Source organism: Erpetoichthys calabaricus, chromosome 4 (genome assembly GCF_900747795.2).
Source record: "Erpetoichthys calabaricus chromosome 4, fErpCal1.3, whole genome shotgun sequence".
Taxonomy (NCBI): domain Eukaryota; kingdom Metazoa; phylum Chordata; class Cladistia; order Polypteriformes; family Polypteridae; genus Erpetoichthys; species Erpetoichthys calabaricus.
In genome coordinates, this window is record NC_041397.2 from 333,375,341 (window position 1) to 333,394,982 (window position 19,642).

The following is a 19,642-nucleotide window of genomic DNA, read 5'->3' on the forward strand; positions in this document are numbered from 1 at the left end:
AATGGTATGCGTGTTAGACATTATGTAATAGGAATTAGCCACGAAAACTAATACTTTGAGTGTATTAGGATCTTTGACCATTTAGTGTTACTATGTGAACAGTAGAGGAACATCTGCCTCAATATCCATGATTTAGTCGGAGATGCTCTTTAATAGATAGATAAACCCACAAGGACAAGCAGTTTGTGCCTTCACAGAAATAAAATGTCAGGGTAGTGCAATTTCTTCTGAATTTGTGGACCAATCTTCTGACATTCTGGCCAATAGGGCTCAGTGAATGTCTAATATCATGTGATCTTAGTTATATTCTTATCGGCCATGCTTGCTGTTATTGTAGAGGTTTACTCGCTCAAAATGGCCAAAGTGGTGTGAGGCCTTCAAAAACAGCCAGAGAGGCAGGCCTGAATCCCACCAGCCTGCACACTAAAGGCAGTCAGGCTTACACTCCAGTGGCTTAAAATGCTCTTCACTCTCAAAGTTCAAAGAATCTATTCTGTAAAGTCTCAAAATGGCCCACAAGGGAAGGGATCACCATCAACCCCTGGCTTGTAAAGGCTGAGGCTACATAAAATCTTAATAAAAGGATGATTTGTTGATAGAAATAGCAATATATAAGAAAAAGTACACAGGAGCAAATATTTAAATAAAAAGGACTTGCCTAGAAATTGAAATCTTATAAAATAAATTCAAGAAACAGTAGCAAAATGTCAAGAACCAGAGCAGCTTATGAGAACCACCTAAACTCACAGTTGCACATTTGAAATCAATAAACTGTAGTAGAGATTAAAGCACAAGAATGTAATGACCCTAAATTCATCACCTATACAACATGTCTTTGATCCTTAAACAAGGCACAAGTTTGGCACAAAAGAGCTGGGAGTCTCTAACGTAACCAATGGCGAGTAGAGCAGCACACGTGTCGTGTCTGCCTTGTAATTAACAGGCTGAGTGGTCCTGCACTCCGTGCCATTTTGCACTGCTGTTACTAGTCTGTGGTTCATTGGCATGTGTATATACTTCATAATGTCCACAATGCATTGCAATTCTTACGGTGGATTGAAAACGTTTTCAGACCCTCTCACGTTCTGCACACTTTACTATGTCGGAGATTTCATTTTAAATGGTTCTTTGTGCCATTTTTGCCCATCAGTCTACACTCAATAACCCACAATGACAAAATGAAGACATTTTTTTCAGAAACCTTTGCAAATTTGTTCAAACTCCTAACCTACAATCTCTCCTTCCTAGAGGCATTCAGACCCTTTGCTGTGGTCCTCCAGATTGTCCTTAGGTGTCTAACGTTTGCTTTACTTCTCTTTGAAGTGTGTCCAGGACTTGAGTCGAGTCCAGCTGTGCCACAACCTGAATTGACTGGGCATTGTTGTAAAAGTCCCACGTGTTTCTGTGTATTGAAGGTCCCACAACTCATACCACATATCAGTACAAAAAACGCAGCCATGAAGTCCAAGAAGCTCTCTGTCGATATTCTGAAACTAACTTACAGAGCAGCTCAATACATCGACACAGTGACAAAGTGATAGCCACTTCATTTGAAACTTGGCTCGACGTTTCACTTGCTACAGTTTGCTGTCACTGCCTAATGCTCTGCTTTGTCACCCTCATCTAGAGATATGCAGGTTGGATTACCGAGCCACTCTAAGCGTGTAAATGTGAGTAAGCGTGCTTGAGTGTGGACCTCTGTCCTAGATCAGCTCCTGCCACACTTCCAGTGACCCTGATCTGAATAAGCCTGTCAGAAACTCGGCGGACGACTGGGCACAAAACTCTAGCTATAAAGATGACGCCTCTATTGGGGCCATGTACGTGGGTATATTAAAAAGTGTTTACATTTCACCATCATTTCGACTCCCTCATTCAAATGTGTGACACTACAATCGAAATGATCGGAACGCACAAGTGACCGCTCACATCACTGCACTCATAAATCATGGATTTTGATTGCTGCACTAATTCGGCAGGGGATTAGAATAGCAATAACTAAAGGTATTTTAACCCTGAAAGAGAAGCAGGAGTGTCCTCACTTTATTTAGTTATGGGATGTTTAAATGGCAAGCACAATTTCTCAAAACTCTCATTGAAATTAAAACCCTGATAAGCATATTTAATAAAACTCTACATAATGAATTGTTAAAGGGGTGTACTTTTTAAAGATATTACCTAATCAAAAAATCATAGGCCTACTTACCTGTAATTGAGCCTGCTGCCCATTGATTAGTTTTGCCTTTTACTGCTATAGACATCACAGTTCAAATCCTGGGGCTTCATGTATAATATTGTGCATAGAATTCACACAAAAACATGGCATACAGACAAAAGTGGAAATGTGCGTACACACAGAAAAACCCAGTTGCATAAATCAGTACATACGCCAAGTTCCACACACTTCCCTTTTGTATACCCCAAGAAACATGAAATTTAACGCACGTGCACACACCTACAGCCCTACCTGACTCCTCCCAGAATTTTGCATATTTAAATGCAAATAAACAAACGTTCAGTGTTTGGTTAAAGGACAATGAAATTAGGCATGTGAAGAAAAGAAGAATTTCATTGGATGAGAAGTGTAGGCAAGGAAAAACGTAGCATTGGTTGGCTTATGCAGTGGTATAAGCAAAAAAAGTGTGGCGGAGGCACTCGAAAGTTCATGTTCAGAAAGTCACACTGTGCCTGAAATAAAAAAGAAGTGGTCAGATATCACAGTCGATGTGAAAAGGCGAGTCACAGCCCACCGTCTGCTTATTCTTTTTCAGCCAATATTACAGAAGCTGACCCCCATACCGAGGACGTGTATCCCCACAGTAAAGGAGCTGCTGTGCCCAGCACATCTTCTGGGACAGTAGCTGCACACACATGTCTGTCTCAGAAACTGCCAGGCGACCATCTGGCTGTGTGCTGATGGACTGTTCTGGAGTCACAAAATGCAATAGTGGATGCTGTCAGAGATGTGGCCAATGAGCTAAGGAATATAAGGGCTGTACTACTGTAGGTGACATTGACAACAAATTAAATGAATTGGTTAAAAAATGAATGCTGCATCCGATGACCTGTTTTTACATTCTGCTAATTATATTCAAACAAAGCTGTAATGCTGTCCGATTTTGCTGGATCACATTCATCATAATGCATCTCTTGAGGTACGGGCAAGCCATGAATGTGTGGCACATTAAGCAGGGTGCTATATGCCTGCACAATGTGACACACTTTCTGTGGACTACAGAGCATCACATTAATAGAGTGGAAGTGCCTTCTATTCACATAAGCAAATTCATTCTCTGAAGGAGAGTGTAGTGTCGGCGCCACAATGGATTGATTCTCTTTGAGGTGACTCGCTATCCTTAAAAGGACTGCTTACCTTTTGTTGCAATAGTTGGAAAAAAAGCCCCTGTGACTGTGCGGAGTTGCCTTTTTATAGGCTCTTCTGCTATAATTGATGTAATGGCAGCTCATTCTTTTGGCGATTCATCCCTGGCTGATGTCACTTGCCCAGTGCTGTTGCAATTGCAATGTGTGTTCAGCTGACTGCTCCTACATTTGGAAAACTGCACATTGCTGCGAATTGTGCTTTCATGTTTCCCAGTTCAACCATAGTGTAAGGAAATCTTATCTATCTGGATGACAAGTGGATAATACCATTCCATACAGCTGTGATGTTTGTGAAATACTCGATCAGTCAGCAAGTTCACGTTGATAAGCTCCTGTGGCTAAAAACCCAAGAGTGAACAGAACTTGCAAAGGAGCAGGTAGAGCACAATTCCTCAAGGTCTGCCAGTTCAGCACACAGTGCCAAGAGGAGAGCCCTGGGAAAATGAAATTGACTTAGAAGCCAGTCATCATCATTTCTAAAGATGCGCTCTCTTCGAATTCTTTCATTTGCGATGTCTAAAGCAGCTATGGTGGATGGAATAGTTTGGCCATTCCGTGCACCATTATATTATTACAGGATGAATACAATCAAGAGCCTTCAATTTATAATTTGTAATATGCATTTAATTTCGCTGTATTTGACGCTGGGTGCCACCAGTTTGCAAAACCACGCTGGAAAGTGCATATGCAAGGTGAGTGGCTACCGTGAGAATGTGCGTGGCTTTATGCCAAGTTTAGTTTTTTTACATCTTGAAGTGAGTGTGGAAATGGGCAGACGCACCAGTTATACATGAGGCCCCTAGACTGGGTAACTGTGTGGATGGAGTGTGCATGTCTCTTTGTGACTCCATCGTTTTCTCTGGGCACTCCAGTTTCTTCCACATCCCAGACAAGTGCATGTTGGGTACTTTAGTAATTCCAGATTAGCTCTGTTGAAGTGCCTGTGCCATTCCATTCATGCTGTTTTATGAATGATTCATTTTCATTTCCTTCAACCCAAATGTTGTGGGTTCTTTCTATTATCACTCACCCAAAATGCCCTCTTCACAGTTGTTACCGCACTAGAAAAAAAAATATCTGAATATCTTTTTCTTTCTAATAAATGTACAAAACTGAGGACCTAAGGATGTTGATGGAGGACGCAGGGACTGCAAGTATGATGCTGCTGGCTTGCAGTGGACACCCTAATATCTGGAGCTGTGCTCTTCTGCAACCAGAACCAAGATGGCCGTTGGCTTCTATCATATGTGAAAGATCATGAAGATTTTCTCTGATTTATTAACAGTTAATTGGTGAGGTTTGATTTTTCTGTGACACAGGGCCATGAGATTGATCCACTATTGTAAAACATTTTTTCTTAGGTTGTCTTTAAGAATTTCTTGTCCATCAGCCAGTCAGCGAGTCCATCAGGGACATGTAGCTTTATATTTATAGATTCTGTTTGCATGTTCTCCCCGTGTCTGCGTGGATTTCCTCCCGCAGTCCAAAGACATATAGATTAGGTGAATTGGTGATCCTAAATTGTCCCTAGTGTGTTCTAGGATTGGCTCCAGCAGACCCCCATGACCCTGTAGTTAGGATTATAGCGGGTTGGATAATGAATGGATGGATGGATGGTTGCATTAAAGTGTATCGGCTGTGGGACGCAAAGGTTTTCACTGCTCTAAAGCAATGATTTATTTTTTTTATGAATGGACACCAGAAACCCACCCAGCCTTGATTCGACTCACATGCCACACACACATAAAACAGCAATGTGGTCAACCAATGAAAATGATTATATAAAGTAAACAGTGATAGCAAACAATTAAACACATTATACAAATGCAAAGTGCCTCCCCAATAATCTTGGCGACAACAAACACTTCATAAATGAAACACTAAGCACTACACGATACAAGATAAATGATTAACACTTACGACAAAGTCCACACACAGACCAGTACAACGGATGGAGATGATGCTGAAAAGTGAACTGAGATGCCAAGTGAACAGCCTCCCGAATGTTATGAAAAGTGTTGTCCCGCCAAATTCCAGTTGTAATGCAAAGATCCTCAAATGTACCCCATCTCCAGATCCATCCATGACCAAATCACACAAGCAAGCAGCTACAGGACAAATGCATAACTCCAGAAAAATTGTAGCCCGAGGTGGTTGTATTTGTAATCCAACTGAGTGTGGAACGATGAAATAAATTGACACAGTTGTGATCCCCTAATCACGATTCTTTCCAGCAAACCCCGCACAAATCTGTATTAGCCCTGGGGATGATAGGAATTGCAGTCCACCTAGGTCTTGCTGATATAAGAGTTACAGGACAAACTTTATTATTTTGCACGCTGACTCTCAGAGCTCAATGCTCTCTGACTTATCCGAATCACAAATGAACACCAACGTCTTGTGCTTGTGCTCTTTAAATATCCAATGGGGCTGAAGTGATGGAACCTTCTGGGCTGAGCCAGAGTTGATGTCAGCTGTCTTTGTCGTCCAGGCTGTGGATGAAAAAGAATAGGAGTAGCAGTTAGGGACATTTTGTGGGTCACTTGGATGCTCCGAATTCAGGCAGATGCAACAAGTTACTGTATATAGCAGCGTTTCTCAACCTTTAAGTATTTGTGACCCAAGTTTTCATAACAGTTTTAATCACGCACCCCCTAACGTTTTTTGAAACACTAATAAAATGTATTCTTATATTTTTTGCTGCCAATACACCACTACAAGTTTAAAATTTCCCTACGAATAACAAAATTACACCACATATGGCAACATTCGTGCCCCCTTTATTGGGGTGCACCCCACAGTTTCAGAACCGCTGGTATGTACAGTTATATGCCAGCTGATATGCTTGTCTTACACAGACTGCAGACAGAAGTACAATACCAAGTGCTGACAACATCATAACAGATGATACTGGAATTACTCATTAGATCTGCACTTGCAGTAATCAGTGTGAACGGCCATGGAGGGGATTTATGAACTAAGAGTGAAAACTGTCACTGAACTGAGTGGTGTGAGGATTAATTGTTTTTGGGTTTTTTTTGGATAATAATGAACCAAATATCATAGACACAATCGAGCAGCACATTTTAAGTATAGATTGTGATACGGGAGGGCTCGCATGGCAGCACTTGCAGTACAGTAATAAATAATAACACAATGGTGCCTTTATTACCCAAATTTTGCAAAGGGTAAACAAATAGAAGTAAAACAACAAAACAAAAAACAGCCCCTTTGTCACCACATGAATGGAAGATGAACTCCCTGTGCGTTTGATGTGGTGGTTTGCCCACCAGAGAGGCCGCACCTCTGGTCACTCTCAACTCTGGTCTGTCTCACTTCAATCTGTTTAGTCTGTGCCTCCAAATTTTCCAAATCCAAACTCAACTTCACGTCTCTTCCTCAGTCAGGGGTAGCCCTACATTTGCTCTAGAAATGCCATGCTAGACCACTCTTTAGTGATCCTCCGAGGCAGCTCATATGCCACCTGCCTGTTTTTGCAGAGATGGCACAGTCCCAGATGTTCACTTAGAATTATGCTTGTGTCTATACCACCTGACTGTGTTACTAATGCCAGTTCTTCTGTCCGATGCCCTTCTGAGGCCATATTACAGGTGTGCAGCCCCTTTGATTGTTCCTCTCACTCTGCGGACAGTGTGGCTCCAGTTAAGTCATGGAAGTCACTTGTGGTAACTTGGGCCTGGTCGTGTGCCAGCCGTTGCCAGTTAGATGGGTTTAGGTGGGGAGATTGTGCTTCACTAATATGCTGGAACTGAAAAAAGAGGCAACAGATCTGATGGGTACATACAATATGAATGAGCTCAGCTTTCAGGAGGTGCTTGATTATGTCCCACATGATGGGCGAGTGATGAAACTGAAGGAAGTGGACATTCAAGGTGTAGCTGGTAGATGGGAGAACATTGACTGGAACACCAGAAACAAAGGGTTATGGTGTAAGTAACCTTATCAGAATAAGGTGGTCTTAGAAGTGCTATATAAATGTAAAGAATTATTATTATTATTAAGTGGTGTCCATCAGGGATCAATGCTGAGGTCACTGCTCTTTTTAATATACATGTAAATGATCCGGACAGGAATATAATCAATAAGCTAGCTAAGGCTGAAGATGAGACAAAACGAGATGGAAATGCAATTAATGATGTGGTATATGGCCAGCCGTTCATCCCGGCCAATACTCTCAGGCCGCTAGAAGGAGCCCTCCTTGCAGCATGGAAGTGCCCCGAATGCCAGCAGGGAATCATGGATAATGGAGTGTTTATTCACAACCCTGTTGGATACCATGGGGACCACCAGAGGACGCTGCAGGGAGGATCAAGGACTATTTTCCCTACACCCCGGAAGTACGTCCCAGTCACATGGACAGAAGAAATGACGTACTTCTGGGTTGAAGAAAAAAGGAGTTTTCATCTGACCAGGAAGTGTTGCTAGTAACATGGACAGTGAGAAGAGAAACACTTCCGGGTCAAGAACTATAAAAAGGACTGTGGGAGATCCCAGGGTTGAGCTGAGTCGGGAGGAAGGGTGGCAACGTGTCTGGGAGTGGAGGATTGTTTATTGATTAGTGTTTATTGATTATTGATTTATGAGTATTGTGGAGTGGTGGAGGGTGCTTTGTGCACATTATTGTCCTAATAAATATTATTATTGGACTTTTATCTGGTGTCTGGCGTCTGATCCGAGGGTCCAAAGGAGCAATAGCGCCCCCTATCTGTCACAATGAATAATATGGAATAATTACAGGGGGATCTGCTCAACATACAGACCTGAGCACATAAGTGACAGATACCATTTAATGTGAAGAAATGTAAAGTATTACATGGTAGGAAGTAATATGGATTCCTCAAAGGAGAGGAAGGTAAGACGGCAAGACCGATAAAATCTGCTTTAGTGCCAATTAGTATGAGTTCTGTTTGATTACAACTTACTTTTAAAAAGTTAAGCTCCATTGAATTTGGAAAGTTATGAGTCAGGAGATCTCTGATGGACATCTGCTTTTAACGCTCAAATAGATAATAATAATAATAATAATAATAATAATAATAATAATAATAATAATAATAATAATAATAATAATAATAATAAATTTAATTTATATAGCACCTTTCCCATGCTCAGGATGCTTCACAGAGTCTTAGAAAAAAAAAAAAAAAAAACAGCATTGTATGTGTAACATTGGATATGTTTTCCTGAAAAGAACAATGAAACAGATAACAAAGCATTAACTCTTTCAGGACTAATTCTTTTTCATTTTCTCCCAGGTCTGAATATTTTCCTCAAAAAACTCAGTTTTCTAAAAAGCATACAAAGCAAACACTAAATGCATTTAACATTAAACATAAGCTTACTAAGATCAGCTGTAACACGGCTTACATACTTACTACATACCTACTTGTCTAACCATTTCAATTCTGAAAGACACTTTCTGAAAACGATACAGCTACCTGCCTTTCATTTTTGATTTCCAGATCACTTGCATCAAAATCGAAGTTTGATAAGTTAGTCTGATTCAGCAGTAATATGCAAAAACACTGTCCACAGAGTATTTTGCTTTGAACGTTCGCTTTGCTCTTTTGCCCAACATCAATGCCATTCTACACGTTGTTTACTCTACGCTCCTCACACACACACACACACGCACACACACACACCCACACACACACACACACACACACACACACACAGGGATTCCATGTCAAGTCAATGAGTCTAACAGTCCTCCAAGCAAAGAGTGTCTATCTGTAACGTGATGGTGAGTTTGTCAACATCTACAGCTGATTATTACCTTCTACCTTGGATGTTAACTAAAGTCAACATCCAACCTCGACCCCTGCTGTCAACAAAAGTCGACATTAGCCCTAAAAGAGTTAAATAGAATAAAGAACAATAAACCAGAGTAAAATACTAAATTCAATACTAAAAGAAAAACTTAAGAAATAGCCTGATTTGTGATATAACAGACACACAAATGATCCTGAACACCTGGACAGAGAGGTGTGAGTATCATCTCTGTAAAAAATGATAATAAAGTCCGACTCTCCAAAACGTATGGCCAATGACAAGCATGGCAATACAGAAAGGCACGGAGCCTCGAAAAACTTGCTGCGAGACCTGCTATTAACAACATGGACCGATTTTTGCCTCTCAATTTGAAAAGATCTTCAAATAAAATCTTCAAATGGCCTCGCTTTTTGTTAAAACTTTTCTTATATTTATTTTTTTTCTTTTTTAAATGTAAAGGACTCAGTATAAAAGATGAGTCGAGTGTTCCCTGATAAATTCATGTGTCTGTCTCATACTGCAGGCTTGGTTCTTTTAAATGTGTTTCTGTCCCTTCAGATCATTACTCTGTCCCGATTGTTTATGGGCCATCTGCTGGGTTAAATAAGAGTGAAGTCAACTTTACCTGTAAGTCTACGGGGGGACACCCTGAGCCAAAGGTCCAGTGGTCAGTGAATAAGAAGCCACTGGAGGACTCAAGACGAGTGAAGACAACAGTGAGCAGAGACAGCATTGGTCTGTACAATGTGACCAGCGTCCTGACTGTGAATGTGACAAGAGACGTGTCTGTGACCTGCACTGTCGAGAATGAGAGACTGAGAGAGCGGAGGACGTCAGCTGAGATTCAGTGTGAGTTCACCTTGTATGAAAGTCGCAGAGCAAAAAAAAAAACTTCCCCCAAATCAGGTGTGTGATGTTTGCTTTGCAATGCTCTTCAGTTGTAGTGAAGGTCTAACATTATGACGTGAGCACACACTACGTGAGTAGTACGTAAAGGCTTATGCATCAGTCATGGCTGATACTGTATAACAGCTAATTCACTTTAATAGTGGTGATACTCCAGAACTAGCGATATTTAGTAGTTAAATTAAAATACATATCATTATCCAATGGAGTATGTACAGTATGTTGCATGGCTCATGTAGTGTGTATCAAGTATAATGAATGATTTGTATGTCACTGTCTTACAGAATAGTCCTGACCTCTTTGATCTGGTTATGGATGTGTTGACTCCTCAGGGGATCAAAGAGCAATCCCCCAAGGGTGCAGGCTTTGTGCTGATGACATTGGGTTGTGTAGCACCAGAAAGGAGGAAGTGGAGAGGAAGTTGGAAGAATGGAGAAGAGCTTTGGAAGACAGAGGGTTAAAAATAAATAGAAAGAAGAAGAAAACAGAATATCTGAGGTTTAATGATGAACCAGATTCAGAGTTAAGCCTTCAGGGAGAGAAACTGAAAAGAATGGAGAAGTTGAAATATCTAGGATCAGTGGTAGCCCAAGATGGTGTATTAGATGTAAAGATAACCCACTGAGTGCAGTGTGTATGGAATAATTGGAAGAAGGTATCAGGAGTATTGTGTGATTGAATAATTAAGGTGAAGGTTCAAGGTGAGGCATTTAAGATGTGTGGAGCTGCAGGAGAAGAAGACGTTGCCGGTGGTAGAAATGAGAATGTGGAAGTGATGTGTGAAGTTACGAAAAGGACAGGATAAGAAATGAGGCAATGAGAGGTACAACAAAAGTGGGAGAGACACAGAAAATTAGGATGAAGGGGTATGGACAAGTGATGAGGAGAGATCATGAATACATGGGGAAAAGAATGATGGGAATGGAAGTCCATGGGAAGAGAAAGTGAGAGGGGAGGCCAAAGCGGAGGTGGATGGAGAAAGTCAAAGAAGATCTGAAGGAGAAGGGCTTGAGTGGAGAGGAGGTGCAGGACCGAGGTGTCCAGAGGAGGTTGATCAAGCACAATGTCCCCACACAGAAGTGAGAACAGAAAAAGAAGAAGAAAAAGACTGTTATTATCCCATCATGCAGACCTTTAGTTGATTTTTAAAAAATATTTCTACATAGAGTTAGCTGTTACAATGAATATTACAAGTAATATGAGGCGTAGAACAAGACACTTGTTTTCCAAATGTAAACATCCTGAAAAAAGTAGAAACAAGGCAAGAGCTGACACCATGAAGTGTGGCACCTCGAAGAATACTGAGGAAAGGACACTGGAAGAGTGGAGAAGAGCTATGGAGGACAGAGGCCTCCCACTTAAGATTAGTGGGGAAAAGACAGAATATCTGTGACTGAATTCTTTTGAAGCGGGTGTCGACTTATAACAACATTCAGCAGTGCCTTCACGCCAGTACATGAATGCATTCAGCACTACGATCAGCTTATGGTGGTACATCACTTCCATTTTTGATCACCAGATGACATGCATCAAAACCAGAGTGCGATAAGTCAGCAATAATACACAAAACTTTGCCTACAGAGTATTTTGCTTTGCACATTCGCTTCGTTCTCTTTACAGATCCGCCTTTAGCTCCAGCAGCTGCTCTTCTGGGCATTCCTGTCGGCCATCGAAAAAGTATTCAGCATTCAAAAAGTTAAGGGGCAGGAACAAGATGGAGAAGTTAACCTCCAGGGAGAAACCCTTAAAAGAGTGAAAAAGTTCAGCTATCTGGGATCAACAGTAACAGTGGTTGGAAAGCGAGATGTTGAATTAAACCACAAAACTGGAAAAGGTGATCAGGTGTGTGATGTGTCTGAAGAATTAGTGCAAGAGTGAAGAGTAAAGTGTATAAACAGTGAGTGGTCAGACCGGTATTGGTGTATGGATCAGAAGTTCAGGCAGTTCAAAAAGGGCGTGAATGGAAACTGGATGCTACAGAATTGAAGATGTTGACATGAATGTCAAGGAATAACAAAGCTTGATAAGATCAGACATGAGGGAATTAAAGGCAGAGTTTAAGATGGAAAAAACACACAAAGAAAATACTGGAAAGAAGGTTAAAGTGGCTATGGGCATGTCATGAGAAAAGACGTGTGGGAAGAAGAATCATGGATATGGAGGTGTGAGGACGGAGAAGAGGACAACCAAAGAGAAGGTGGAGGGACTGTATGAAGGGGGATCTAAGGCAGAAGGCAATCTCCGGTGAGAAAGGGTACAACAGATGAGAATGGAGAAGGCCAGTTAAGTATAACCACCCCACATGAAAGTGTGAAGAGCTTTCAAAGAACATTAAGATTGGGAGAAAAATGTGAGTCAAAAGCCAAGTGAAGCTAGTAACCAAAAAGTCAGTCCAATCCTTTGCCAAAACCTAAATCAGAAACCAAACATAAGAAAATAATCTGAGAAGTCTGTAAGCATCCGAAAGCAAAACACGACACATGTAAAGTATTTTTATCCAAATCTCAGATGTTCAAGGATTGCAAGGAGTTGAGCTTCCATATCGTCAAGCTGCTGAAGTCAGGCGCTGCAGCTTCTGGCCCGATTACTACACCAACATGGCACCACAGAACAGCAGTGTCAATATTTGCACGCCAGGTCACTAACCAGCAGTGAAGCTATAAATCACATCCCCTCTGTATAAGGTTGGGAGCGCACTGATAACACCCACCACACACCGAACTACCTGGATTGGGACCGATTGGAGCGGGTGACACCTCAATGCCACACACTGCCAACAACCCCTGTAAGTTGGAGGACCTGCTTGCAGCTTAATATCATACCCAGGACAAAGCAAGGTTAAGGGCCCAACGGAGTGGAGTCACTTCTGGAGTTTATGGGATTTGAACCGGCAACCTTCTGATTGCTATTGCAGATCCTTAGCTTCAGAGCCACCACTCCAATTGTGTCCATAGAGGCAGACACAATTACATTCTGACCTTTCCTTTTAACTTTTCTAAATAGAACTATGAAGTCCTCTTTAACACCTCAGATTGCTACAAAACAATATCATTAGTGTCAACATGCAACAATAAGGGCCTATAAAGTCCAATATAGCCTGTATATCGGACACCTTCACCCCTTGGTGGCATTTTACTTTACCTGTTGGGTTATCATGGTTTGGGATTCTAACATTCTGTAGTATGGAATCACCAATTATGGACTCTTTATTTTTCTCGGCTTTGACAGATGTGCTATTCTGGGTCTTAATTGGTGACCTGGGTACTGATGTCTTAGTCCCCTGTCTCACTGTTACCTACTCATGCTGCTTTTCGACAGACACTGACTGCTGTGGAGCATGGAGGGACTGAAGACAAATTGTTTTTGGTTTGCCTAATCCTGATCAGGTCCGTAACGCAGTTCTCCAAAGTGCATATTTTCCTGACCCACTCTAAGTTTCTGTACTGTCACTTAAAATATTTAAGCTGTACTTGGTGCAGGATATACAACATACAGCATAAACGCAGCCCCCCTAGGCAGAGAACAAACTGAACTTATTTTCAGCACTGAGTTCATGATTGTCCTGGTGTTCCCAGTTGTTTCTGTGCATTCAGAGTTCAGCTTTCACCTACTCAAGTGTCAATTATAATTTTTTGTTGTGCTAACAGATTTGATTACTTTACTAATTACTTTAGTGAACTTTAATTTTATTAATTGTGGACACCACTAGTTGTACAGAAGGCCTAGCAAGCCGTGAGGGCCCCATTATGCCACCATTCTAACACTTTGGAGTGTTTCACCTTTGCGCTGACTGTGTGTTTACTGTGTTTCATTTACAGATCAGATTAAAGACCACGAGTCAGTGCAAGACCACGCTAATGCAACGAATGTGGTGATCAAAGTGCTGGCAACGGGATTGCTGATTGTGGGGTTTGTGGCTCTGAGCTGTTGGATTAAGAAGACGTGTCAAAGCCATGCAAGACCTGGTATGTTCAACTTAAAACAAGCTGCAATTTTCAGCTTCTTCAACGTCATCATGAGACATTATAATCACTCATCACACATGAGCTCGGCCTCATTCAGAAGAAGTCAGCACACATCTTCAGTGTCTGTCTCTCTGTCAGTCTTTCTGTGAGAAGTTTCAGCACTGCTCAGTGTTATTGTGCAATACTAGGAGGTCAAAGATTCACCAGCAGCCATTAAGGGGCCTCATAAAGATTGTGTGTTTCCAGCAAAGTCTAGATTTGTGAGAATTCTTGAGAAAAGACAAGCAAAATGACCCCTTTTATTGGCTAACTAAAAAGATTACAATATGCAAGCTTTCGAGGCAACTTAGGCCCCTTCTTCAGGCAAGATGTAATCTTGAGAAGAAGAATTCTGGAGAATTCTGGAGAAGCCTGGGTTGAACTTCTCAGCTTTGGACTTCCTTCTGTAAACAACTTTAATTCTTCATTATGCTCTTCTCATTTTTTAGGCATCTGAATGCTTTTATGTTATCATTTTTCTGTACCAACAGGAAACAATAATGTCAATCAGGAAAGAATAAAAAACGAACAAGATGAAGCTCAAAGTCCTCTGAGCAACGTGAAGGCTGAAGGTAATTTTAAGCAAATTGATTTAAACAAATCATTTGAAACAAACCGCCTCCCAGTGGTTGGCTGCACAGCTTTGAGGTTTTCATCATGAAATCTCTGAATTGTGCTTTTATTAATCTTCATGGTGTGGCATTTCTGGTGCAACGCTGTCTCTCCAGGTGGGTTTTTCTAGATTGCTAATATAAGCTTAATGGCACAAGCTAAGCATAAACATAAATGCTGGTAAATACGATTGTAAAAATCACCATGCGGCTGAGAAATTGGGACATCATAGCTTTAAGGCTGATGACTGAATGGACTCCTCAGTCACCAAGCCTTTAATGTTCTTTTCTTGACATACCTTGTTGTCTTTTATGCATGATATTTTGGGGTCAGCCATTGTACAGCAGCCAGTGGAGTGGTTTTCATGTTAAGGGCCTTGCTCAAGAGCCCAACAGAGTAGGATCCCTTCTGGCAAGTAATGGCATTTGAACCTTCCAGATACCAGTGCAGATCCTTAGCCACCGAGTTACACTTATAGACAAAGTAAGGCACCACATAAAAGCCATTCCTGTATAAATATGGATTGTACGTATATGGAATTGTTTATATTCTAAAATGAATTCTGTGTAGTGTAGATTTACAAAGAAATACAATCAATTAACATCAAGGAATAGTTTCATTATGAATGTTAGGAAGACTAAGAAGTACTTTCTGGTTGATTTGTCACTCCTTTGAATGCAGTGATGGGTGCTCCGTGAGTCTGTCCTGCAGAGGGCTTCACCTCAGTAAAGTGTGCTGGCGTGAAGTCACAACTGGGCAGCAGGCCGGGGAGCGACAGATACATTACGTTACGCTAAGATAGGTGGACAGAGGAGAGTAATTTGTGATATACTCTGGAAACATCAGCTAGGTTAGGTTCAATATGTTAAATACAGTGGTTATTTTCTTTAAATCATATAATAAGCTTCTTTAAACTTCAAGAAACAAGTTACAAGTGATTGAACCTGTCCGAATCTTTACTCCCTCTTGAAGTGACACATAACAGGGAGTTCATCGCTACATAGTTTAGTAGCAAGACTGCTTCGTTTTGGTCTTTTGAGGAGACCAAAATCATTTCTTTTGCAGTATACATAGGATTATAAATATCAAGTCATAAAATTGAGACAAAGCTGTTTAACTCAAGAGGAAAGTTCTGCATTATTGCTAAGCTGGGAAATGACGCATTGATGTCACTGCTGTGAGAGAACGAGAGGTTACCTACTGCTCCATGCGAGATGATGGAGAACATCACCACGACTGTGGATTTGTATTGCCATCATTTGATTGAAATACATCAGCAAACATAGTGCTGTGATTAAAATGGAGCCTGGCCAAAAAAGAACAATTAAGCCAACCGTTAATGTACAAAAGGAGAGGCACAACCCGTAATAGGAGCATAAAAATATAAATTGAGCAAGTTAAGGCAAAAGCTAATGAAGATTGAAAGTCTGGTGGAAGATGATGGCATGTAGACACTGTGTCATCAATATGACCTAAACAGTTCTTACAGCTACATGTTGAATTTTGTGACATCAACGATACCCTAAAACTACAGTAAATATGTCTTAAGAAGATCAAACTGAACTGCTTGATCCAAGTTTAAATGCCGCTTACTAAAATATCTAATACACTAAATTGTGATAAGGAACACTTATAACTTGAAAAAAACAGCAAACTCAGTTTACAAACGTACTTGAATGTTACTCCATGTCGACATCTTCTTACCCTTTGAGTGGCCATTGATTGTCGTGATACGACAAACATGAGATATCAGACAGACGAGCCTCTCTTGGTGTTCCTCATCAGCCTCCTCCAAACAGCTCAGTCCTGCACCTCCTCACCAGCCAGATCTTTTCCTTCAGATCTTCTTTGACTTTATCCATCCACCTCCACTTTGACCTGCCTCGTTTTCTCTTCTGCTGTACTCCATCACTTTTTTGCTCACAAATTTTTTGTCTCTCCCTTTCGCGTGTCTGTCCCACTTCATTCTCCTTTCCTGTATTTTCTTAGATTTCTCTCCCACTTTTGCTGTACCTCTGATGGTCTCATTTCTTATTCTGTCCTTTTTTTGTAACTCCACACATCCATCTCCACATTTTCATTTCTGCCACATCCAACTTCTTCTCATGTGCTCCTTTTACTGGCCAAGTCTCAGCTCCATACATCATTGGTGGTCTTAAATGTCACACCTTTGATCATCACCATAATTCTTCAATCACAGAATACTCCTTATGCCTTCTTCCAAAGGTTCCATCCACTCTGCAGGTTATCTCTGCATCTCATTCTCCATCTTGGCATACCACTGATTCCAGACCTTTACATTTATCCATTCTTTTCAGTAGCTCTCCTTGTAGGCTGACTTCTTTTTTTTTCTTTTTTAATTGAATTAAGTTGAAGAAAAAAAACATTAAATATAATCAGGCCTCACAAATAGAACAAAGGTGATAACATTCCATCCAATCAGGTCAAACTTAACAAAACCGAATTCAACCCTCGGCCTAAAGAAAGAGAGGAGAGCCAACAGTTAAGAGCAACACTTGAGAAACAAGTGTGAGGGAAGAATGTCCATTTCCCCAAAGTAAATGCTTATTGTAAATGTATTAATTAGATCCTGTCATATTTTAAAGTTTTGAACAGATCCTCTAAGTGAGTTTCCAATTTTAGATAACACATCAGTTACCCACTGACTTAAGAGGTGAGTTAGGATACTTCTAGTTGAGCGAGACAAGTCTACATGCCAATAGTGTAGTAAAGGCCATGACAGTTTGTTTGTCCTTCTCCACTTTACGCCCCTCTGTAAGCCCACCAAACACAGCTGTTAGTGGGTTAGGACGGATTGGGACACCAAGGCTGTCTGAGAGGCATTTAAAGACTTTGGTCCAGAATGATGTAAGTTTGGTGCAGGCCCAAAACATGTGACCCAGTGAGGCTGGAGCTTGATTGCAGCGTTCGCAGGTTGGATCTTGCCCTGGAAACACTTTGGACAATTTCAAGAGAGACAGATGCGCTTGATATATAATTTGGAGTTGAATAATTGTATGCTTTGCGCATATGGAGCTTGAGTGAATTCTGTGCATTGCTGCCTTCCACTCCTTTTCTGAGATATTGAGTGAGAGATCTTTTCCCAATGTCCTCTTGCATCTTTGAAAGGGAGGGACTGTAAAATGGTCCTCAAGACTGATCAATATCTCTTCTGGAATACAAATAGGTGGAAGGTGAGGAAAATTGGGCAGATTTTGTTTAGCAAAGATTATAATTTGGAGACAGTGGAAAAAATGTGTTGATGGGAAACTAAATTTAGAGTGTAATTTTTCATAGGATGCAAAGACGTTATTTATATACAAATTTCTAAATGATTTAATCCCATACACTTTCCAAACATTAAAAAGTGTGTAAGTTTGAGAGGGTGGTAAAAGGTGGTTATCATGTAGAAGTGCCACAGATAAGATATTCTCTAACTTAAAATGCTTCCTACATTGGTTCAATATTCTGAGTGAGTGAAGCATCATTGGGTTGTTAGTACATTGGTGATAATTTATATTTACTAGCGAACCCGCGGCGTACAATACGCCGCAAAATCAGGCCACTTTTTTAATGATTTTTAAGCACAGGGAGAAAATGAATATTTGAAAAATCGGTAGGTGCTCGGGCGCAGAGGGCGGAATGGGAGGAGAGGGGAAGGACGCCCATTCCGCCCTCTCCGTCATGCTAGTCTGCTGATTTCTCGTTTAGTATGCACTGCCTGCTCATGTGCCCACCCCCAACTCAGCACCTGTGAGTCACGTAGACTTTTCATTGTTCTTTGCCGTTTTGGCTGGTTTTCTATATATAATCCACCAGGGCAGGGCATGTCAGGGCAGGGACGTAATCAGTGTGAGCATTTGACCCGCTAGCCAACCCACGGTGTAGCATACGCCGCATAATTATGTATTGATGGGTGAACACTTCCTGAACGACACAGTTGTCCAAATAGAAGTGAAAACAAAATTGAGCCCAGTGCATTCTTTAACTGCCTTGTAGCACAGTGGTAGTGTTGTTGCTTTGCAGTAAGGAGACTGCAAGATTTTGGGTTCGCTTCCCGGTTCCTCCCTGTGTTGATAGCGCTTTGAATACTGAAAACACCGGTATATCAATGTAATGAAGTATTATTAATATTATGTGTCCTGTGCTCTCTCTGTCGCGCGCGTGCGTGCCTGTATGTATGTATGTGTGTGTGTGTGTGTGTGTGTGTGTGTGTGTGTCACTCGCTCGCTGCACGTGTTCCTGCAGGCATACGAGTAAGTGAATGAAAAGATGGAACTCTGGAGATAGCAACATACAACTGTCTGTGACTGAACAGTGGTTTTGGCAGATACATGCACATGTTTTTGAAAGTTCGGCCCTGTGCCTTATTAATTTGTCATCGCAAAGGCCAATCTAACAGGAAATTGTCTTCATGTTAAAGTAAAACGCAAATTATCCGTGACAAACAAACTGTTTTACACGCTGCATAGCAACCCGCGGCGTAGTATACGCCGTATAATCACGCCGCTTTTTTAATGTTTTTAAGCAGAGAGAGAAAATGAACATTTGCAAAATCCGTAACGCTGCTTTCAGTAAGTACAATGCACACGCGTTTAATTTGTCGGCCACTTTTTGCCAGCCGTCTTTTCTGGTTTGGGCTGCTTTTATAGTGTTACCGCTTGTGCATATTAAATCTTGAAATCCTTTGAGTAACTAATTAACTAACTAACACCCGCACACACACAGCTTGTGCGAAAAAAATGCGCCCGTTCTTTTATCATTTTGTTGCAGCCTATCAAAGACTTGGTGATCATGTTTTCTAGACTCAATATACATTGGGTTTTCACTCAGCGCGGGGATGCACATTCATCTCGGATTATTACATACAGCTAGTCTGCTAGACTAATGTGCTACACGGCTGCGTTTGAAAAACCGACTTATCCCAGATGAGTTTCACC

General features: G+C 41.1%; 1 protein-coding gene across 1 annotated transcript in view; it reads left to right on the forward strand.

Moving 5' to 3' along the window:
* LOC114641373 (ICOS ligand-like) overlaps positions 1-19,642 on the forward strand; it is a 189,644-nt gene that overhangs the window by 35,644 nt on the left and 134,358 nt on the right. The window lies entirely within an intron of this gene.